Here is a 24,876-nt window from a genome sequence, read left to right on the forward strand (position 1 = left end):
CATAGTGCAAACACATGCAATTAATAGGGTTAGGTTAAATTGTGATTCTAAATTGCACATACGTTTGAATGTGAGTGAGAATGGTTGTCTGTCTTTCTCTGTTACCCTGTGTCAGACTGGCAACCTGTCCAGGGTGTAAGCCCAACTCTCGCCCTATGGTAGCTGGGATAGGTTCCAGCCCCCATCCCCGTAACTCTAATAAGGATAAGTGGAAGCGAATCAACGGATGACATAGTAGGAGATACAAGCACTCTTTGCACCACAGCTCGGTGAGAGATTAAATTGCAGTTATTGTGAAGATTATGTTAAATAGTGAATCACAGCATAAGCATCAATTTATTTACTTGGAAAAGGAGAAACCTAATCACAATTTCATGCTCAAATATTAGAGGCACACAAAGAGTTCATATTATGTGGTCTTCCAGCACAGGTGCCTTGGCTGAATACACTGTTAGGATGGGACCAGCCTGAAAAATCATAACAACATTTGGCAAATAAAATGCATTTGCAGTTTAAAGCCACAAAAAAATTCACTGATGTTCTTTCTGAACATTGTGATACTGAGGAAGATAGTTAAATGGCCTGTAACATGCAAAAAGCAGCTGAAACATTTTTCCTACCTCAGATCCAAAGTCTGAAGTGAGTGGTAAAACCTAGGTTGATGACCTAATATATGTGATGAAATACTGTCTAATACTACAGTTACTGTAATGTACTTTTGATCTTGAACAATCTGAATGAACAGTGATACTTGTGTCAGTGCCACTCTCAACAAAACTGACAATGGCATAAAAAAAAAAATTTCTTAGTCAGTTGTTCTGGAATCTAATACAACACAGCCAAAGTTTCCAATATAAATTTTATAAATAATAATGTGCCAAGCTACTGCTGTAATTACTTTTAATCTCCAGCTGCAATGCCAAACCTATTGGCACCTATTGCATAGAATGCCAATAGTGGAGAATAATTAATCATTTAGAAGCATGAATGAAAAAAGAAACAAGGTAACAGGAGCCTAAATTTGTGGACCATCTGGTATTCTGAAATTCATGAAAACAACCCCAGCAAAACACAGATATAGAAAAACCACATATGAATCACACATTATGCACAAAAAAAGCCATGACAGATGTGAAAATGAACAGGACAGAAGAGGGTGATGCTGGAACTGGTAGTAAGGGTTTGCCTTGCATTATTATAGTCAAATCAATATGGGAACTCAATTCCATCATCTTCTGGATCTATGAACATGTGTAAAGAGGGAATTTCTACACACAAAATCTCTTTATAACAAGTCTCGGAGAATGACAGAGGTTATCCACTGAAATTCTAATGTTACAAGGAAGAAATTAGATATTGCAACATTTCTACAACCACTGATCCTGATATTTATGGACAAGTTAAACTCAGGACTACATGCAACAAATATTAACTTTTAAAACTGACAAATTAAAATTTGAAAGGGTCTCTTTTTTTCAAAAATCAATTCAAATACATATACTTGCTTGACTAAAATTAATAGATAATTTTGTGCATGGATGTAATGATAATGCTGCAATTAACACAACAATAACAAAGCACTTATGTTCTTTAGAACTCCTTTCTTCACACATACAAAAACAAAAAGAGCAAGTTTGCACAAAATTAGCTGATGATTAAGACATCTAATTTTTGACATCTAAATAGTGTTTACTGTCAGTGTGATTTTTTTTTTTACATGACAGAAAGGGCTTATGACATCTATAAACTTTCCACAGAAAATAATAAAAAGTGAAAATGAGGTAAATTACCCAGGTGTTTTCTTGTAGAAATCCTGGAAAAGAAAAGTGTTCATGCATTTTCAGTAATCCACATCACAGAGTGAATTGTATTTACTCACAAGAACAAGCCATAACAGAATAGCAGAACAAGGTGTTCTCTCAAATTTATTCCTGAGTGTTGGAGAAAATGTGAAATGTATTTATGTTTGAAACTTCATACTTTTCCCCCCATAGGACATGTATTGTCAGGGTTTGAAAAACCTCAAAATTTGTCTCTTGAACTTTTCTCCCAGAGAAATTTTTCATGTAATGCATGCAGTCCCCAGTCTTTCACAGTGTACACAGCATGATTCAGCAGACTCAAGGTAAGGCTCTGACTGTGAGAAAAATGATAATGGTGTTGATTTACAGACAAGGGAAGGAAAAACATGCAGCGCTGTAGTGAAAGAAAAATTACTTTGACATGAAGACCTTGTGCTGTCATTCAAACTCTGCTATTGGACAGTTTGTATAACCAGGGGTTAAAGCGGGATTTGGAAGATAGTGGGGAAATCTTAAGATCGGGTGTAGATGTGCAATGTAGGGAAAAGAATGAATTAGAGGAAAGTCACATGGTAACTTGTTTTGTGAGCTCCAGTAGATTTTTCTACAGGTCAGATTATCACAAGCTGTGATGAGCTGACCTGTGCTGCTGCTCTTTGAAGATTTAGCCAACTGAATCCAACAAGATGTAAGTAGATCTTTAATGAACTATCATGACTGATCCCCCCCCAGACACTATAAAAGTTAGACTTGATGAGTGAATCTAATCACCAGCCGGGCCTAAAATATAAATTTATGTCTACTGTCCTTGATAACTCAAGACGTTTCACAAAAACATAATTCAGCAAAACATCATATATTGGTCCAATATATGAGCTAAAAACTTTCATAGGACATTTCCAATTTATAGAACTTCACTTGCTGAACAGCCCTTACATTTGAAATAATCTCTCATCCTCTGCTCCTGCCCTGCCTTCATTATATCTTACAGTATTGATCAGTGTTCCTCGACGGTTTTGTCTCTTCCTGGGAACTGTACTACCTAGCTGACACATTCTGTATGTCTGGTCATATCTGGAGACTTTTTACCACCTAAAAAAAGTGTTACTCCATTTACACGTGTTCCTTTTCCATAGCACTACCTAGATGCTGTCTGCAATGTTATTTACATCAGTAGTGATGCTAAAAAGGAAAAAAAAAGGAATGTGTTGAAGGTGTAAGCAGGCAATGGGATGGCATTATTTTCTTATTACTAAGCAAGTATCTCTGTGCCATCTCTGGAAGGAATGTCAGGCTGCAGTACATGAAAAATTCACTTATTTAATGGTAGTCTGCCGATCAGCTTTAGCTGTTCATAAATACACTGTTTGAAAGTAATGTTTTATATACTTATCATTTTAAGTGTATAAATACTGATATTTCACATACATACAAAAACTCAAAACCCTTAAACCACACAATACTGGAACACAAACATAGGTTCATTAAGTATTCGGTTTAACTGCTTGTTGTGTGTTCTTTCACTGAATTGTCCAATCAAGGAACTGTAGAGGTATAATTTGTAACAAAAAAGCAGTCACATGTACACAGATAGTTCCAGATGTGCTGTCACACTGAGGCTATAAAAAGATTTTTGATTCATGATGTCAACCCAATGGTAGTCGGAGTTGCACTAATGAAATATGAAAGCAGTGGTTTATGCTGAATCTGCCACTGTTGGGATGCTTCTTCTTTTCCATCTTTACCCTTTTTGTTTGTGTGTTTGCTTATTTATTTTTGTGATCATTTATTTGTATGGTTCACAATAAATGCTCCTTCCGTACGAACTGAGTGTACTTATGCAAAATATTAAACATCCTATCAAAAGACAATGCTTTTCATTCTAGTATGTTTTTTTTAATTATAGCCTAAAGACATCCAATTGAAATGTAAGCTAGACTCAAAAACAGGTTTTAATAAGATACCTTGCAGACAGAGCTCCTAATAATTAACGAAATCTACAGATCATTAAAGTACTGATCAGTTTTATTTAAATGGAACACTTCTGCTACTACTGAAATATATCTCGAGGCAACTGGTTGGCCGCCAACCAGGAATTTATAGGCTCTGGAACAGCTTACTTTAGGTGATTATCACACAGTTAAACAAAAAGTTTGCTCATTGACTCTATGATCACTGGGTAATAGGGATTAATGGGTAACTGAGAAGCCTCAGATTAGTTCATTTGCTACTTTTTGAATGAAAAAGAAAGTACAAAGGTCTCTGTCCAGCAGATAGACTGTGAATGAACTCTCTCTGTGACTGTGTTTAGATCTCAGGGGAACTGTCCAAGGTCCTGAACAGAAAACAATACAGAGCAGAGCTGTCCACAGTGCTGACTGTGTTTCACTGCTTTTGCTTTGTAACATTAGTCAGAACAGACAACTCCACTGACACATCACCGTTTGAGATAGTCCTCACCCTCCTTTGTTTGTCTGCCACATCCCACTCACCATACCAGTCAAACTGTGTTTTGACAAGGGTGTATAGAGAATGTTTTGCAAAATCCATCACTCTAGCACCCCCCCCCCCCCCCCCCCCTTAATCAAACCAATTCATGAAATTCTATTAAATGTCAGAGAAAATCTGTACCATTACAATGGCATTCTGATAATGTGTCATTATGATGTCATGTCATGTACTAAGGTAGCAGTGACTGCAGAAGCTGTACAGAGTTATCCTGTTAACCGAAGCAGTTCCTTGTCCAGATGTATAGCCCTATAAGCATGAACAAAACATTCATCCAATTTCCACAACTAAAAATCAAACTGTAAATATGTTCCAGGTTCTTTACAAATTCATATTTCTAAAGCTACCGCACCTTCTATGGACATGCTCACTGACTGTAAACTTAGCATGAGGTTAAAGAGTTACAGTGGAATGTCTCCACAATGTTGTGATTTGAAAACTCCTCTGTTACACATTTACACTACAGTATATGTGTTTAAGAGTGGCTCTGCATACATGGACACATCGTCTTTTGAACAGTTTTACCACAGACACAAGATGCTGAAGAGATAGAAATTATTAATATATTATCAATATAAATATATATATTACTGCTACTACAGTGATGTAGTAGTAGTTACAGCAGTGATAGCTGTACATGGTATAACAGTAACTGAATGATAAACATATCTGTATTTACAAATGACATACTAACAATTAGTAATGATATATAAATGATGAATTAAGCACTTGCTAACACCTTACTAGTGCCTAATAATGTGACATTATTATAAAGTGCTACCATGTATGTCTACTATGTTTAAAACCATACCCTATGGAATCTACATGTCCTTAGTGTTTATGTAAAATTAAACAGGCTGATTTTCCTCGTATTCTTTTGTTGGGAAATCATGTTGGGTTACAAATGTTAGATTGATCCTAGATGACTTCATTCTTCATTAGGTATGGTTTGCTCATGCAATAAATAAATTATTACTCATGCAAAGCAAAGAAAAAAAAGATTCACATCCACGCATTCATAAACACAGATAATATAGAAACTATTATGATGTGTTTAAGTCTTTTAAGTTGGCATTTTGTGTGTCAAATTAAGTGTTCTTGTTTATTCTAAAGGCAGTACTAAAAAGGCAAAAAGAAAGTTTTGAAATATATTGAAATGTATTCTAATGCCAATGTATTGCACTGATGTACAAGCTCAGCTATCTAGCACATGTAGTACACACTATAGAGTAATACTGCTTTATGGAGAAAAAAAAAACCCTGATGCATTTCATTTTACACCACCTTCCTTTTCTATTCCTGTTATGATAATTTTCCGGGTGCTCTAGTTTGTCAAAGGTAGACTGAATGGCAACCAGTCTCTACAATGATGAGAGCAGTAGCTCTCTGCAACCTCACGGTAATAATTTTTACAGCCTTTGCTTAATTAAAATGTCACATCCACTGTAGCAATATACAACAGAGTTCTGTGCAAATTAAAAAAAAAAATAGGCTGGCAGATGTGGCCTTAATGGCTTAATCATGCCTTTAAGTTCATTCTAGTAAAGTGTAGCCACAGATGAATATTGTTTTATCTCTCATATCCATGAGTAATGCCTAAAAACTATTTCATGTGTAAATTTAGAGACAGCTGCACTAGGAATGTTAAAACATCAAAATCTGACAAGTCAGAGAATCGAGCATTTCTGTGTGGTAGCCAGTGGGTAAACATACTCATTAATCCCAGGAAAAATTACAAGCCAATCCATTGAACTCACTTCACAGCTGCAACCACACAGTATGACAATTTCACTTAAATACTTAACTGAAATTGGATGTAACATTTAGTGTTACATTTAAACCTGTGGTAAATTTATATGATCTATATTATTCTATATTACTGTCTGAGTGTCTACAGTATATTACGTTTAAATCTCTACCCTACATAATTTTAGCAGGATTACCAAGATTGACAAACACATTATTTTCTTAAGATGTATACAAATGTATATGTGGATGTTTCCTGCGCTTTGTCCTACTAGAATTTACTGAGGATATTGTACTAGAAGGAATTGCAAAGAAAGGATTCTAAATATGTTATGCTCAAGTTTAATACTAAATCCAATGTGGACTCTTAACTGGTGTATAAATTTATATTGTATATATTTGGAGAGGCACATGAACACTTGTACAATTGTAATATTGTAAACCAAATACAGTGGGGCAAAAAAGTATTTAGTCAGCCACCGATTGTGCAAGTTCCCCCACCTAAAATGATGACAGAGGTCAGTAATTTGCACCAGAGGTACACTTCAACTGTGAGAGACAGAATGTGAAAAATAAATCCATGAATCCACATGGTAGGATTTGTAAAGAATTTATTGGTAAATCAGGGTGGAAAATAAGTATTTGGTCAATAACAAAAATACAACTCAATACTTTGTAACATAACCTTTGTTGGCAATAACAGAGGTCAAACGTTTACTATAGGTCTTTACCAGGTTTGCACACACAGTAGCTGGTATTTTGGCCCATTCCTCCATGCAGATCTTCTCGAGAGCAGTGATGTTTTGGGGCTGTCGCCGAGCAACACGGACTTTCAACTCCCGCCACAGATTTTCTATGGGGTTGAGGTCTGGAGACTGGCTAGGCCACTCCAGGACTTTCAAATGCTTCTTACGGAGCCACTCCTTTGTTGCCCGGGCGGTGTGTTTTGGATCATTGTCATGTTGGAAGACCCAGCCTCGTTTCATCTTCAAAGTTCTCACTGATGGAAGGAGGTTCTGGCTCAAAATCTCACGATACATGGCCCCATTCATTCTGTCCTTAACACGGATCAGTCGTCCTGTCCCCTTGGCAGAAAAACAGCCCCATAGCATGATGTTTCCACCCCCATGCTTCACAGTAGGTATGGTGTTCTTGGGATGCAACTCAGTATTCTTCTTCCTCCAAACACGACGAGTTGAGTTTATACCAAAAAGTTCTACTTTGGTTTCATCTGACCACATGACATTCTCCCAATCCTCTGCTGTATCATCCATGTGCTCTCTGGCAAACTTCAGACAGGCCTGGACATGCACTGGCTTCAGCAGCGGAACACGTCTGGCACTGCGGGATTTGATTCCCTGCCGTTGTAGTGTGTTACTGATGGTGACCTTTGTTACTTTGGTCCCAGCTCTCTGCAGGTCATTCACCAGGTCCCCCCGTGTGGTTCTGGGATCTTTGCTCACCGTTCTCATGATCATTGTGACCCCACGGGATGAGATCTTGCGTGGAGCCCCAGATCGAGGGAGATTATCAGTGGTCTTGTATGTCTTCCATTTTCTGATGATTGCTCCCACAGTTGATTTTTTCACACCAAGCTGCTTGCCTATTGTAGATTCACTCTTCCCAGTCTGGTGCAGGTCTACAATACTTTTCCTGGTGTCCTTCGAAAGCTCTTTGGTCTTGGCCATGGCGGAGTTTGGAGTCTGACTGTTTGAGGCTGTGGACAGGTGTCTTTTATACAGATGATGAGTTCAAACAGGTGCCATTCATACAGGTAACGAGTGGGGGACAGAAAAGCTTCTTACAGAAGACGTTACAGGTCTGTGAGAGCCAGAGATTTTCCTTGTTTGAGGTGACCAAATACTTATTTTCCACCCTGATTTACGAATAAATTCTTTACAAATCCTACCATGTGGATTCATGGATTTTTTTTTCACATTCTGTCTCTCACAGTTGAAGTGTACCTCTGGTGCAAATTACTGACCTCTGTCATTATTTTAAGTGGGGGAACTTGCACAATCGGTGGCTGACTAAATACTTTTTTGCCCCACTGTATATATTTACATATGCAAGTAATAAATGAAAAATATCCAAAAAAGAAAAAAAGGGCTAATAACCAGTTTATTTTTTTACACTAATATGTAAGTAGCAGATATTGTAGGAAGAAAATACAGCACTTTAATCTCTTACCTGATGTAAGCCTTTCCCTTGACTTATCTCTCAAACATATAGATCTGAATAGGTGATCTCAACAATTGTTTCCAAAAGCAAACAGCTTATTCAGTGTTCAGAACTGTAAACACACCGTTCTTTATTGCCTTAGTTCCCGAACTCTGCATGAGATTTTCATGTAGTATTCTAGATTGTTCTGCCTAAAGTATGTTTATCTTACCTCTTTGCCACTACCATCTTTTTTCTGCCTGAAAGTCTAATACTGAGAATGAATGCAGAAAGACTAAATTAAGGGACCCAATTTGAAGCAGAACCACTTCACTGATAAGCTGTACCAGTGATCTGTGAGAGCACTCAGGGTCTGCTACATTATGACAATACAGAGGAATAAAGCAGATGAAAGAGAATAGTCTGGCAAGAGCAGAAATCAGACGGGCAGAAGGAGGAAAAAACAATCTAAAGTCTAATTGTGTTATGCCTCACGGCTGCAAGGGAGTACGGAGGGACATATTTTCTTTCCTCACGTCGTTCAGCACAGTCCTTCCCCTTCACATTAATTTCCAACCAGTTCCATTTTTTTTCTTAGTGCATCTATTGAAAAAGTGACATCAAAGACAAATGGTAACCCCCCCTCCTCCCCCCCCCCCCCCCCCAAAAAAAAAAAAAAAAATACACTGGATCTGACCAGAATCATACAGCACTTGCATTTGAGGCTATGCAGACTGCTAGATGTGGTGGATACCCACAGAGTCATTCCCTGCAGAAGCAGTATTATTAATATGTCATATTTTATATCTTGACCATATACTATATATACCATATACTTATTGAGGTAAGTCTTGTGTTGAAAGTACACAGGCATTTCCATAAACTGGACTATCTCATCATTTTGGATTCAAATCTAGAATCCTGTTTGGCTTAAATCTTAAATTAAGTTAAATAACCAATACCAGTACAAAATGCTTGTAAAGGAAACTGAAATTTTCCAATCAATTCCACTAATGCAAATGCAATTCTTTAAATTATGTAAAACTACTTAGCAATGATGATTTCCTTTCCTTTTAACGTCTTATGTAATGGCAGTGGGTTACCATGACTGCAAACACATTTGGTGAGGCAAATTAAAACTATTATGTCCACTATTCTATATTTATAAATAAAAAATGGAATCTCAGGGAGAAGCAATCCCTCGCATTTTAAGGACCGTTAAATAATGGTGGTGCAGAGTCAGATCAATCTCACATAGATCAGTGCTGATCGTCATCAATTTGTTGTTCAAATGTAACTAAAACCACACATGCACCATGAAAGCTGCTGAAAATTGATTTTAAGTGTAAGCTGGGGATAGCAAACATGTTAATTATCTGTGATATATTATAAAATATTATATTACATATTATATTATAAAATAAAAATGTTTTTTTTATATCAAAATTCACAATTACAGAAAGACATGGATTTATAGTGACATACCTTGTTAGCTTCCCAATATCAAATGTCCATAAGCTGTTGTAGAAGCACAGAAACCCAGTGGAAAACGTGTAGTGTGACTCTATGCACGGGTCACTTACTCCAGGGTCTGAAATAAAACAAAAGAAACACAAATCAGAGCAGACATGGTGAAAGAGCTCACGACTTCAACGAGTCAGCATCCACAAATGCCCAGCGATCCAGGATAAACACACTTGAAGAAACGTCACTCCAAGGAAGTACATTAGCTACCACACCCGCATGGTAGCCAAGAAAAGACTAGTATGACATACGCACAATATCTTTCTCCTTGCCTGGTCAACTTGATCTTTTTTCTTCCTAAACAGCTGCCAAAGAATGCCTCATTACGCCATCATTTCAGCTGGAGAAGACAAGTGAGTAGCATTTGCAGAGCGCATGCAATTCAGTTTTGCAGCCTCAGATAGTGAATGTGCCCTACTTGACTGTACAATGTTAAAATGCACATCAGCAACAGTTTTAAGATAACTCCACACTAGAAGAGCTGACTTTTTGTCACTCTATTTCACAGAAAGGCAGGGAGCCAAATATTTACTATTTTCTGTACTGTCTATTTAATCTGCAGTTGTCATTGCTTCATTGGTCATGAATGGCTGAAAGCAGCAAGCTTAGTTAATGATAATACTCCAAAATTAGTCATGTTTTTTAATGGCCAATATAATATGTAAAACTATAGTTGACAAACTATAGTTGATAATCATGTTGCTAGGCAACCCAGAGTTGCAGTAGTGGTTTTAGCTTAATTTCTATGGGGTCAAAATGACCTCCTCAGTGGTTCTAGGTAGAAATGGTTAATGTTTTGATCTCATACCATGAAATTAAATATCCATCCATCCATCCATTCGCTTCCGCTTATCCTTTTCAGGGTCGCGGGGGGCGCTGGAGCCTATCCCAGCTGTCATAGGGCGAGAGGCAGAGTACACCCTGGACAGGTCGCCAGTCTGTCGCAGGGCCAACACACAGGGACAGACAACCATTCGCACTCTCATTCACTCGCACATTCACACCTAGTGGCAATTTGGATTATCCGATTAACCTATCCCCACAAGCTGCATGTCTTTGGACGGTGGGAGGAAGCCGGAGTACCCGGAGAGAACCCACGCAAACACGGGGAGAACATGCAAACTCCACACAGAAAGACCCCGGCCTGATGGTGGAATTGAACTCAGGACCTTCTTGCTGTGTGGCAACAGTGCTAACCACCGTGCCACCGTGCTGCCCTGAAATTAAATATTTGATGAATAATACCCTTTTAGGAAAATTGAGGAAATATGATTTTATGGCATTTTGATCTAACAGAGCCACAGAAATTCTAAAATGCCAACATGGTCAAAATTACCCCCTTGGCAGTTCCAGTGCTAAAGACTGAACTAGTATAACGAAGGGGAAATATCTTGCTGACAATCACTCTTTTTTCTTTATTAAATGGAAGAAATGTACAATATGAAGCGGTTAAGAAGTGAAAACAATATATCTAACCATGTTCATTAATGCATCCACTGGATAATAACAGATTATGAAACAGTGAAAGATAAAACATTTAGGGCTCAATGACCTTGATGCTAGGTGGAAATCACATACCATTCGAGTTCAGCAGCACTTGCTTAGTGATTCCACTTGCTAAGCCACATTTGAGATATCTAAATAGGCCATATCTATTATGACGAAGTTTTTAGGTTAATATTACCTCTAACATAGTTCCCTTGGCTGCTGACACTTAAGGAGTGCTCACCTCTTCCACTGACATACCAGCGCTGCTATTTTCATCCCACCCACTGAACAGCCTAATCCACTGTTGAAGGATTTGTGTGCTGTGGTACAAAGCAATTGTGCTGTGGCGAAATGTGTGTGGCTTAATTGGAGCAAAGACTTAATGAGGGCCCTTCGAGGATTATGATCTCTGGTTTAGAAATGGCCCAGGTAGCAAAAGACACGGTCAAAAGGATCAGCTCACAGCTTTCAAAGTGGAGTGACTGTACTGAACCGAAACTGTGCCAGCAGAAGTGAAAGTTGTTTTTATGTTTTGTTTTGTTTTTTAAATTGTTGTTGTAATTGTTTTTTTTCTCCCCATTTGTTTGTTTGATGTATTTGTGGGGAAGTTCTTGGAGAGAAGTGAACTAATGGGGAATTATCCATGGAAAATATGACTGGAGGAAAGTAATGGAGTGTTTTCTATTCGACTTTGGTGCAATATGAATAATTTGAACTTAAACAGCTCTAAATAAATATCTTTTTAAGTTCCTCGTTTATTATTTATCATATTAGTCTAATGGCATGGGGATAAATACTTTTTTCTACAGGTTTAATTATTTTATTATCTAAAATTGTTCTAATTCGAGAAACATACACTTTTGGCTGATTTGGATATGCTGCCACTATAGTATACAGACAAAGCAGACCCTTCACTAGCTCTACAAGCAGTTTATTTCTTCAAGGAACCCATCTCCACCTGACAGCCAAAGATCAGATATGACTGACCAAGATAAACGTTAGGCTCTAAAGTCAGATCAATTCAATCTAGCAACTGTCCTCGCCAGGAACAAAAGGCCACACTGTCAACAAGGCTCAACTCACCTCAGTCTTTTTGTCCTTGTTACGTAAATAATAGCTTGCTTTTCAAAGATGATAAACTATCTTTCCCAAACCATAAATTGATGGCTATTTAATTTATATGCTTTTTGCTGCTGCATGATGTCTTTTCCTTCCAGTGAAGCCCCACAGCTACAAGTGGAACGAAATCAAACGTTCAATCACTTGCTTGTTTCCTTAAACCTACCCAGTTTATCATTGCTCCCCTGCTGAATTTATCTCCTTGGTTCACTTGTTCATCTGGCATGAGTTATTTCAAATTTCTATTTTGTAGATTTCAAAGTCTGAAGTCAGCCAGATTCGAGAGCAGTCATCATCAGTTACGCTGTTAATCAGCTCAAGCCACATTTTTTTCTTAATGTAAGCAGCCACAAAGGACAAGTCCAAGATTGCACATTGAACTGAGCTGATGACATAAATGTGCCAAATGAGGCTTTTAGGTATAGTACTATTGTGCAAATCTCAATTACATTGCACACACAACAAGAACACTAGTGACAAAGATTTCTGGTCTTCTCTCCACATTGTGTCCAAATGTACATTTGATGGTTAAACATATGTACTGGCATTGACTATAATCATATCAAATTTTCCTATTATTATTTTTTTCATAATACGCACAGTAGCTACAGCTCACTCACTTGTGTCACGTGATACTATGTTTCCTACATACAACTTCAAAAATCAAGGCAAATGTTGTAACTCTTTGATATTATTAACGCAAACGAAAACAAGTTTCCTTTTACAGAATGTATGATTAATTTAATACTTGAAACTGTCTTTTTATAGTGTTACTTTTGAGGACTATTAAAGAGCTGATTATAGTGAAAACTCCTTAGAGGTTTAATACAAACTCTGCATCTAGTTTGTGTTTTGTTTGCTTTACTGCATCATAAATGATGTACATTACCTCAAAAATCCAGAGAGTACCTTTTCTAATAACTAATGCAATGTAAATTACAAATACATTAGTTGAAGTTAACATACAGCACAGATCACTTAATTTTAGACACTAAATTAAAGTATGGCTGCTTAAAAACATGTCATGAGCATTTCTTCATTGATTAATCAACTTCAAGCAAAGAGCAGTAAACATAAAAAAAAATCAATCAAATCAATATCTAGTGTGTCCACGTTTTACCTTGCATAGGTTTTTCAGTTATTCCAAGTGACGTTGAGAGCATGCTGAGACTGGACTGAAGAATAATCAGTGAAAAATAATTTACATTAAATGCATTTTAAAAGGAATGCATTTGCATTGCCAATAATAGATGATACTGTTAGTTAGTGTTTATAATAAAAAGCCAATGGAAATTATAACAGTTGACGTTTTGCAACTTAATTGGACATTGCAGAGCGGCTATATGTTCATATTGCCACTTTATAAAAGGTGGTAACCTCTGGTCTCATTTTTATCTGTGTGCACAAGTGTACATAAAAAAGGAATCAAAAGGAAAGGTTTGTAAGGAAAGCATCAGTATTTTAAAACCTAAACAGACAGAGATAAGATGAAGGAAATTTACCAGCTTTAAAAAAAAATGTATTTAAAGAAGGGAGGAAAATATCCTGCTAAAAAATTGTGTATGTGTCCCTTTGGCCCCATGCTGAGAGATCAGTGTCCACCCCAGTGTAATGCTGCCAGCGTCTTCCCAAAACAAATGTTTATTGCATGACTGCTTGCAGTACACAGTGCCTGACTCAGACTCCTACAGTTTCTCAACCTTGGGACGTTTTTTATGAGGTCACTTCTGAACAATTTGCAGTGAGACAACCAAAGATAGCGTGAACCTACTCTCTTGTATAGTCATTCTTTTTCATCTCATGATTCAATAGCTTGCAGAACCAGTAGAATTCACTTGAGGTAATAATTTTTGTATGCCTTTATCAGTCTTTTGCAACATAGTGAAATAATTTTGGCCCACTCTCCTTTACAACTTTACTTCAGTAAAGTAAAGACTCTATAATATTACAAAGTGAATATTAAAAAGTATTAAAAAGACAACCCTATAGCAAAGCACCAGTCAACAGTGGGAAGGGAAAAAGATCCCTTTAAACAGGAAGTATGTAGGGACTGGTTGTACACCAATTTTCTTTTGTCCCCCAACAGCAAAAGACATGACGGGACCTCTCAGGAGGCCTTGCTGGCACCAAGTGGCAATTGAGGAAACAGAGCTCTTCGGCATGCCAGGCAGGATGCCAGCAGCAGTGAAGATGGAGGCTTTCAGGCGCCTTGGTTGGTAATGGAAGAGGCGATGGGACTCCTCTGGAGGCTTTGGAGGAGGCCAGCAATGAAGAAGATGGAAGCCCTCTAGAAGACAGAGTGACAAGGCAGGGTGGGATACCAGCAGCTGAGGTGGAGCTCATCTGATCGAGCAGGAGGCCAGTGATAACGAAGCAAGTGGGATCCCTGTGGTGGTTGTAACAGCATCGAAGGGGACCCTCTAGAAGCCAACAACTGCACTGAAAGAGAATCTCTGGAGTCCAGCGGTGAAGGTGATGGAATACCATGGGAGGCTTATCTGAGAACTGACAACAGCAACAAGAACCCTTCAATGACTTGGCAGGAATCTGGCAATAATTGAGCAGGCAGCATCCTTCAGGAGGCTTGGTCTTCTTGGCATGTGGAGACAAACTTGAGCTCTTGGGCTCAGGCGACACAGGACCCACTAGCCTGGGCTCAGCCCACTGGCTTGACCTCAGCTCACAAGGGACTCATTGGATTAAGCTCAGGCAACACAGGACGCACTGACTCAGGGTCATGCTACTGGGGCCGCATGACAGGGTATGTCATGCGGCCCCAGGCTAGGGCTGCTAAGTAGGACATGCAGATGATGCACAATGCACACAATGTGAAGGAGCTGGGGTTGAGCAAGGCACACGCCGTCCAAGGGCTGTACAAGGGAGCAACATAGTCAGGAGCCTTGCTTCCTTTTGGAAGCTGGATCCACTCCTCCTTCCTATAACCCCACCAACGATAAGGCTGGGCCTGATGAAGAGCTGACAAGGCTACAGAGCAGCATTGCCTCTGACAGGCCAGCATCAAAGTTTGAAGACCCAGTCTAAAGTCCTTTGGCTGGTGAATCTTTCTCTGCTGCTGAGCTCCACGTTTCATGCCATTTTGTGGTTTTGTGATTGGAAAGCTGGTGAGAAGATGGTGTGCTGCTGCTGCATCCACCACAAGAAGCTGGTTTGCAGCTGCAGTAAATGCAAAGAATTGTGAAAAAGAAAGAGCCAGTTCACAGGCATGCAGGCTTGAAATCTCAGGCAACTGAAGCAATCAGGCTTCAGGGATTTTCCTAAATTATGGCATTCAACACGGTCTGTGGTTTAGTTGTCATTCTCTTAGGGGATGGCTGTGAGGCAGGCAGGATGTAGACCCAAATGCAGGACTATAGAAACTCAACTCAAACATTGAGCTTTAATGTGGATTAGACTTTAGACTTTACAACTTTACTCTTGTTTTTGAATTGAAAATAACTAATAGACAATATCTAAAAAACAAAACTAAAGCACTGAACCCTAGGACCATGACAGTGCCATGCATGTTATATTTAATCGGTTAATAAAAAAAAGATTAATCATATTTAAAATTGAAGTAGGAATGTGGTCTAAAAGGTAAATTCATGGAATAAAGAATCAATTTTTTGGTTCATGCATTTACATGTGTCACATATAATAAATTAAAGTATTATATTTGCATTGTGTCCCACTGCGTGTGATTACACACAGTGGGACACAATTTCTAAATCTCTGAATTGCTTTTGTTTAATTACTTGCAGACATGTAATGACTGGGAGGTGATTTAAAACTGTTGGCCAGAAGTCCTCACATCCTGTCACACTAAGCCAGAGATGACATGAGACTCAGTGAGCCCTGATGTGATAGCACATGCCACCAAATCCACAGCTAATTGGACACTTCCTTCACAACAGCCCTTTGGTAAACAGCAGAAAGCAAATAACAAGCCTAAGACAAGGTTCCAGAATGAACAAGAGGAAATAACTCAGATAACAAAACCAAAAGCAGATGTGCTGTCCTCCGCATTATATTGTGTTTAGAACAGCAGCTTGTCTTTGACTGTATAATCCTTACCATTCTGCTTAACTATTAGCTTTCCCGTGCTCAACAGCTTGTATCTTAGCCCAGTCTGTCTGGTTTGGAAATGTTAAGCAGAACCATGCCGGTTGCATTCTTTATTCCAAATGGACATTTGTGTGTAGAAAATGGTCAGCAGCCAGGTACTGAGGAGGGATCGCACATGATCAAAAAGGATTTCATGGAAGCAGATTGAGCAAAAAAAAAAAAGACTTATGGAAATATCACAGTGCATTGTGCTGGATGCCTCAATGCTCATGAGCCACTTCACATGAGGTTTTTTCAATGCTGGAAGATTTGGAAGGATTTAGCAATGCATCCAGAAGTTCAGCAGAAATAGTTTGTGCTGAATTGCCGAGGGCTGAAATCCAGGTGAGTAGTTGGCTTACAATTCAAGTGCCTCAAATGGTGGTAAATGAAGTGATTATTTGTTTATATATTTTAATTGTTTCTCTGCCATAATATTGGATAACACTCCATTCACTACAAAGTGTAGTGAAGTGGAGTTCATGTATCCGATTACAGATCAAAATCAGCTTTCAGTAGTATGTAGTACAACAAAAGTATTGTGAATTTAAAACTAACAATTCAATTTGAATCAATTTTATTTATACAGCACGAAATCACAACAACAGTTGCCTCAACGTGCTTTATTGTTGGCAGACCCTACAATAATAGATAGAGAGAAAAACCCAACAATCATATGACCCCCTATGAGCAAGCAGTTTGACAACAGTGGGAAGGAAAAACTCCCTTTTAACAGGAAGAAACCTCCGGCAGAGCCAGACTCAGGGAGGGGCGGGCCCATCTGCCGTGACTGGTTGGGGTGAGAGAAGGAAGACAAAAGACATGCTGTGGAAGAAAGCCGGAGATTAATAACAAGTATGATTCAGTGCAGAGAGATCTATTAACACATAGTGAGTGAGAAAGGTGACTGAAGAAGAAAATCATGGGAATCCCCCAGCAGCCTACACCTATTGCAGCATAATTAAGGGAGGATTCAGGGCCACCTGATTCAGCCCTAACTATATGCTTGAACAAAAACGAAAGTTTTTGCCCTAATCTTAAAAGTAGAGTAGAGTAGTGCCTGTCTCCCAAATCCAAACTGGAAGCTGGTTCCACAGAAGAGGGCCCTGAAAACTGAAGGCTCTCCCTCCCATTCTACTTTTAAATACTCTAGGAACAACAAGTAATCCTACAGTTAGAGAGTGAAGTGCTCTAATAGTACTATAAGGTCATTAAGATAAGATGGGGCCTGATTACAATTAAAAACAAAAAACGTCCATTTCAGTGTTAATAGAAATACAAAAATTTGTGGTAACAGAAATCATCAAAAGCACCCGATCTTACAACAAATCAAATGGTGTAAAGAAGACATAAGCATGTTTTTTGTCTCTCATCATGCTTCTCCACGTCATCATTAGAGTTATAATGCTTTGAGACATAACCAAAAGCATGCAGGCAGACAAACCTCATGAACACAAACTCAACAAAAGGCAGAATGAAGAAGTCAGATGCAAACGTCTTGTTTACTAATAACTCTATGAGAATGTGATGATCAAAATAAGAAGGAAAAGTAAAAACACTAGGAGCTTACATCTAAAATGAACAAATATCAATGTTTATACACAAATTCCCTATTTAAGCATCCTATGTATTCTACATTACAAGATTTGATGTAATAATACAGTGATGATTCAGTATTTGCTAATGTCATGTATATAGTACCCAGGTATGATATAAAAAGCTTGTCATATGCTTGACACCTACTAGTTACAATTGTTAAAAAAATACACTAACAATGCTTATAGTTCATTTGATATGAAGTATCAACATTTAAAAACTGTTTAAATGTGGTGTTGTAAAAACTGTACAAACACCACCAAGTGCGGCACATTTCCTTACTCTTAAATCCCCCAAATTATTATCTAAAATATACAGAACACTTTCTAAATTAGATGAATCAATATCCCTTCCTATTGCAAAGTGGGAAGCAGATCTATCAGTCAGTTTAGACCAAAACTTCTGGTCTCAGGTATGCTTAAAAACCTTTAAATTGATTAAAAATCCCAGTCTGCAATTAATACAATACAAAATACTACATAGAGTGCACTATACAGGTCATCGGATGTTCAAGATGGGCTTTACATCTTCCAACAACTGCTCACACTGTCACGGCAATACACCAGACAATTACATTCACGCTCTTTGGTTCTGTCCACCAGTGCAGAAGTTTTGGCGCGAGATATGTGAAGACTTATCAAAGTGTCTGAAATGTAACATTCCAACTTCCCCCTTAGTGTGTTTGTTGGGCAGCTTAGATAATGTCACTTCAGAAAAGAATATAGCCCATATGGTTTTCACTGCCCTATGCATAGCCAGTTCCCCAGAGGCATATTCCTTGGGGGGCTCAACCCGGGGTAGCGGTCATGTCCGGTTGGGGGCTCTTTTGGCTCTCGGGTGACTGTTTCCTCGTGGCTGCTGGCAGCGGGGCTAGGGGAGGGTCTGTGCTGACGGACGTGGGTTACTGACCTGGTAGCCTGTCTGCCCCTGGGTGGGTCCGGGATGGGCGTGAGGTTCTGGGGGCGCTCCGTCTCTGGGCTGGGGCCCTGGCCGGGCCTCGGGGCCTTGGGTCCTGGTTTGTGTGTTGCTGGGGTTGTGGGTGGGTGGGTGCATGGGGGCCCATCCCTGGCGCAGGGTGCCGCCGGTGCGTCGAGCCACCTGGGGGGCTCTTCAACTGGTGGGGGAGATTGTCACACCTAGCAGGAGCTTTCCTCTCCCCAGGAACTCTCTGCAGGAGGGGGAGATACAGGAGAGGTGGAGGAAGATCTCAGCCTGGGCGTCTATTCTCTCATGTAGTCTGGAAGATGAGTGGATGGTGGGGTGGGTGCAGTTTTCTCTGTGGTGGGGTTGGGTGGACTGTCCCGGGCTCTGTGGGGCCGGGGGGCGCTGCTGCGCTGGGCCCCAGTCTGGATGGGCCTGGACCCCCTTTCCCTGGCGGGTCGCGGAGTATGGGAGTGCCTACTGGGGTCAGCGGGGGAGCTGGCCCCAGGGAGGGGTCACCTGCCCCTCCCTTCCTTCCCTCCCCATCTCCAGCTGCCTCTCTCTTCCCGCTCCACCACAACCACCCACACATGCAGGGCCTTGGAGTAGGGGTATGTCACCAGGGTGCAGAGGAGGCTACCCCCCTCTGTCCCCTTCTGGCTGCCTCTGCCTCAATTTTATCCCACAACTTAGACATTCACATTACTCACACTCTCATTACACATACATATAGGATCTTGGGGGTGGGCACGATACACGGAGTCCAAATTACCATCAGGGTGTACACCTCACCCCTGGCGTCGTTGCCCACCTCTCAATTTTGAATACACGTAGACATTGAGGGCTAGCAGGAGGGACTATGCGCTTACCTGCTGCTCTCTGGCAGGTAGCTCCATGCCCTCCTGGGTTTTAATTGCACCTTAGAACACACATGCATCAACACTACAATGAGCGGGTGGAGGGAGGTTTGGAGTCTTCTCTCACCCCCGTTCTCTGCGGCCTATGTGTGGAGTAAGTGCATATAAGAGCATGAGGGTGGGAATGGATGTTTGTGTCTGTGTGTGCCTGTATGTCTGTGTCTATATCTCAGGTTGGGTATCAGACACCACCTCTCTGGGGACATCTCAGGCCCTCCAAGGTTTGGAGGCCTTTCTCCACCCACCACCACTTCCCCTGGCAGTGGCGGACTCCCTCAGGTGTCGGTGCGTTGGTGGTTCTTTGTGTCTGGGGGTGGGCGTCCGGGTACACACCGGCTCACTCCTTGGCGACTGCTTATCAGGGCCTGGAGCCTGGGGCTCGCTCGGGCCACTTCGGAGGTGGGGTGCCCCCGACCTCTCGGCCTGGGGCTCAGGTACAGCTGGCTGCCGGTGGAGCTCACGGGCGCGTCACTGCAACTCCCCCTGGCTTCTGCTCCGCGGCTGCTGAGTGAGCCCTCATCTGGGACTCTCCTCAGCTCTTACTGGGACAGTGGCGCGGCTGCCCCTCTGTTGGTCTTCCTTGGTCTCTTGTGTTCTGGGGGCCTCTGGATGTCTGGAGTTTTGATCTCCTCCATACCTGCTTCATACCCTGGAGGACGGGGCTGTGGCTCCCCACACTCCCTAGCAGATCGTTACATGGAGAAACCTTTGGAATGCAAGCATGCTGATCCACACAGGTATGCACACAGGTGTACACACGGGTATTCACAGACGCGGACTACAGCTTTCTTGGCTGCTGCCTCAAAGCACATTGTGCGCTGTCTATCTTGCGTGCTGCACAATATCGTTTATTACTTAGTATCTACTGATATTTACTGCTAGCTAGTTTATTGTGATGGTGCCGTTTTTTTATTATGTTGCTCTTTGTTGTTTGCTTTCTCTTCTGTTTTTTTCTCCATACAGGTGACCCAGGTGTTTTTTTTTTTTTGTTGTTGTTTTTTTTTTTTCTTTCTTCCCCCCCTTCTCACCATCTCTTCTCCCCTTTGGTTTTCTTTCTCTCCCTCTCTTTCTTTCATTCTTTCTCCCTGTCCTATCCCCCAGTCATGTCTGTCCCGTTTGTAGGAACTGAAAATAAAATAAATTCATAATTATAATAAAGGTCAATCAAATGGACCAATATGGCAAGGCCATGATGATCCACTTGGTAAAATAAATCCGCTTGGCATCTTTCTTGGCCTTAAGATAACAATTCTGATGGCTAAAGATCCAAACGGGACACAAAAAAAAACAAAAAAAAAAAAAACTGTTGGCACTCGAGTGTTTATGTTTGTGTTGAGAGTATTGCACCCCATATGGGGAGCACATATTTGAGGAAACTGACCAAAATGAAAAGACCAACCAATGTAAAAAGAAATAATGTACCAGTGCTTTTATTCTGTTGTTTCTCAAGCATTTTCTATCAACTAAGAGCTAGTCTTGTGAAAATTTAATTTCATGGGTGACAATGAAGCAGATGGAGTGTTCATTTCTGGACAATTAGAATGCCTTATTTTAAGAAAGAAATCTGTCTCGAAATGACACAAGAATTTATCCTGTACTACTGACTATGGTATTGTTTTATGACAAGCAATTGCTGCTGTTACAAAAGAAAAATCCTAAACATGTTCAACATGGCATGTTGCATGTATGCCTGGGTCATTGTGCCTCATATAGCAATGAGTTGCTCTTGATTTGTGTGCCCTAGGAAATGTCTGCTGCTTCAACTTTACCCATCTGGTTCACCCACAAACAATTAAGCATGTCTATGATCATCATGTTTCACACAAATGCCTACCATTTATGCAGCACTTTGTCTTCTGGAATCCACAGTTTAGTTAACTGAGTCCTGAGTCCTTTTTTCCCCTGTATAATTCCATTTTTCAGGAAAAAAAGGACTCATGCCTATGGACTGAGCATTTGCACTTTTGCATCAAAAGACCTTTGAAAAGAACAGTTTATAATATCCACTATGGGGGGAAAAAAAGGAGAAGATGGAGGTAGTGTTCCTAGATCAAGTTTAAATATTGAATTTTCAAAAACATTAGAGAGAGAGAGATAAAGAGAGAGAAAGGTAGATAGATATAGATATATATAAAGAGAGAGAGACAGAGAGTAAATTTTACATCCAAAAAATCTTTTACATCCAAGCTCCTTAGACTTATAATGAAAACAATGACAAAGATAGAGGTCATATAATTTGTTTTTTTAACAGTGCAGGATAATCATGGCCTTTCTGCAGCATCAGCTGTCGAAAAGGACAGTCCAATCAAACCATCACTGCTCAAACAATCATCTCATAGATAAAAATCTCTTTGTTGTTAGCAGAAATGTCAGACGTTATCGGCATCCTTTTTAATTGATTTCTCTCTGCCTTCCATGTAGACAGGTACTTTTTGGCTACACTCTCAGTACAGTGTGGTTGTTGCCATCAAAGACAGCTGACAGTGAGACCCAAGGTTGTGCATCTGTAAGTTAACAAGATAGAGAAGAAATCCATTGGCCCATGTCTGTTAAATTTATTTAAAGTCCCTTTTCCCCCCCAGTTTCCTTCGTCCAGGAAATCAATTGGCTTATCACCACAAGCAATGAGGTTTGCTTTGGCTGATAAGAGAAACAGTTGACTGTGGAGTCCTAATTCCAACATTTTGACTTTCATAGTGTAACTCTTTTATATCCCACAACAAATTCATAAGTTTTATTGTGGGACCGTGATAACGTGAATAATATGGTGCTTGTTTTCCACAAAAGCTATGAACTACATTAAAAAAAAGAAAGTCAAACAATTGGCATTTCATTCAAGTTCTGATTTAAAATGAAAGTGAAACTGAAAGTAAAACGCTTATTTAAAATGGTCTTCATTTGGTGCGCTGAAAGTAGTTTTGCAGCTTTTTTCTTTATTGTAAATTGCATTTTAACAATATATCATCTTAAAACTATGTTCAGCAGTGACTAAACAACTGTCACTATACAATCATTTTAATAATCTTTTAATGTGTGCATTCTCTTCCTTGTTAACTACTGGATGTCAACATTTTTTATTTTATTTAACAAGACTGAATTTAGATGCTGACCTTTTAGATTTTAAGTGTCTATTTTTCAAATATCAAGCTATGAACACTGGTGAATTTATTACTAATGTTTACCGCTTGTGCTGTTACACAGTGATTTCCCAACATATACATCTTGCATTTACCACTAGTGGGTTAAAATGAATAGTTATTGCATGTGGCACTTCACATTTATAGAACAATAATGCAGCATTAACAGCCCACATGCCAGCAACACATTCTGGTGCATACAAGTGTCAGAGAATGGACAACACATTTGAAGGAGGCTGGTCTCTACTGTTGTTTGTGTTGTGTACATTTGACATAATGAAAGAGAATGAAAGAAATTAAATAATATCCCAGTAAAATAAAAGTACTTGCAATGGCTTGCAAGAAAGACTGACATTGCACTCCTGTAAACAACTATAAGCTTCTGTTTCTGAGAGAATCGAAACAAAGCATTTACATCAGAGGATATTTGTATAAAGCTTAGCCACGCTCAACTTTTCCCCCAGTGTCAATGGTGCCTTTTAAATCTCTGCAGCTTAGCAGGCAGTGCCAAGCCTCGACAGTAGGTCCCTTCATAATGACTAGCTGCCTATTGCTGTCCTAGTTTTTAAACTTATATGTCTGAATAGCTGGAAATGTAATAACCAGCCACACAGTCAATATTGTTGCTGCTTGCTTGTTTAATTAGTGATATTACTTCCTTCTCCCACTGCCCACATCTAAACACATAGAATAACCTCAGTTTCCATCCTGCTTTCTCCAACGTCTATTTGATTTGCTCAGTCTTCACCCTGCCAAGGCATTGCATCAGGAAATGGTGTAGGCCCCACTGACAAGAACTTGACACTTGGTGAATCAATAGAGGATTGAATCTTCACTGCACCAAAAGTCAAACTACATCGTAAATCAATGGCTGGGAACTACTAACGGGAGAAACATCCTCCTATTTTGATTTTTATGTTTTTGTTATTTTCCATTGTGTACAATGCCATTATATAAAAGTTCTATGAGAAATAGGCTTACTCATTGTATGTCTGATTTACAAGTATTCTTGTTTCTGCAGTTCTTTGTGAATAAATTTAAGACAATTTACCTGCAGCTTTCTAACAACCTTTATTCATATACAAATTAATTAAACTGCATTGTAATTGTATTAATTAAATAAGTGTAAATAATTGTATTATATATTTACATACTACTGTTTCAGATGTTCTTCTTCAAAACGTAAATATTTCCATCCCAATAGCAAATGTATTTCTTTAGCAAGGGATTTGGCTGAGAGAAATAGTCATGTCTTAAGCCTGAATCTTCTTCAGTGATATAAAACAGTAAAGCAAATGAACTCATGAACTTAATTTTTGTCCTGATTATGTCCTGAGGTTCAATTTTGATAGTTATTCTTTACTGGTAGTAATATATTGTGACCCATGTGAATCCTGAATTCAACAACAATTATTATTTGGAGTTATACTTTGTTTTTCATCAGGAAATAAATGCATAAATGAACAGGTAAATCATATTGGAGATTATGTATCGGAATATCAGGAGCGGGACCACGCCTCCAAACGCACTCCTTCCGGTTGTCATCTATGTAGGTTCCCCCCAGTTCTGCAAGCTGTTCAGTCTCATTTACGTGCCTCACCCTCCCTCCTTGTTCTCAATTCTTTACCTTCTTCACTTCTATTTAGTACACAGGGATCTGCCAGGCCCGGGAGCCGTCGCCAGTCCCCTTTGAGGCCTTCCCCAGACCGCAGCTCAATTCATGTCCAAGCATCACCTTTACCTACTAAAATGCTGTCAAACCTAAAATGAGGACGAGGGCCCAGCTAGTGAAAAATATTAAATGCCCCAACCGTGATCCTCCATTTTATGATAGTAATTTTTCATATTTAAGGGCTA

General features: G+C 39.6%; 1 protein-coding gene across 2 annotated transcripts in view; it reads right to left on the reverse strand.

The window, feature by feature from the left end:
- The window catches only part of LOC113018058 (leucine-rich repeat and immunoglobulin-like domain-containing nogo receptor-interacting protein 2), a 199,301-nt gene that overhangs the window by 124,625 nt on the left and 49,800 nt on the right, over positions 1 to 24,876 (reverse strand). For both annotated transcript variants that reach the window (XM_080304519.1, XM_080304524.1), the window contains exon 3: positions 9,702 to 9,807. The gene's annotated coding sequence lies outside the window, so the exon portion shown is untranslated. The remainder of the gene's footprint in view (positions 1 to 9,701; positions 9,808 to 24,876) is intronic.

This window comes from Astatotilapia calliptera, chromosome 2 (genome assembly GCF_964374335.1).
Source record: "Astatotilapia calliptera chromosome 2, fAstCal68.1, whole genome shotgun sequence".
Lineage (NCBI taxonomy): Eukaryota > Metazoa > Chordata > Actinopteri > Cichliformes > Cichlidae > Astatotilapia > Astatotilapia calliptera.